This window comes from Oratosquilla oratoria, chromosome 10 (assembly GCF_046742065.1).
Source record: "Oratosquilla oratoria isolate Oo_2021 chromosome 10, ASM4674206v1, whole genome shotgun sequence".
In the NCBI taxonomy this organism is placed as follows: domain Eukaryota; kingdom Metazoa; phylum Arthropoda; class Malacostraca; order Stomatopoda; family Squillidae; genus Oratosquilla; species Oratosquilla oratoria.
In genome coordinates, this window is record NC_134786.1 from 63,377,602 (window position 1) to 63,378,005 (window position 404).

Consider the following 404-nt stretch of genomic DNA (forward strand, 5'->3'; position numbering starts at 1 on the left):
TAACCTCAATACCCAACCCCCAGTCTCCCAACCCCCCAGTTTCTCCAATACCCCAATCCCCCGACCCCCTAACCCACAACCTCCTGACCCCCTAAACCCAACCTCCTTTCTCCCAATTCTCCTAACCCCCCTAAACCCAACCCCCTATCCTCCAATTCTCCTAACCCCCTAAACCCAACCCCCTATCCCCCAATTCCCCTAACCACCCTAAACCCAACCCCCTATCCCCCAATTCCCCTAACCACCCTAAACCCAACCCCCTATCCCCCAATTCCCCTAACCCCCTAAACCCAACCACCTATCCCCCAATTCTTCTAACCTCCAATCCCCTAACCCCAACCTCCCAACCCCCAACCCCCAATCCTCTTAACCCACAACCTCCCAACCCCCTTAACCCCAACCCC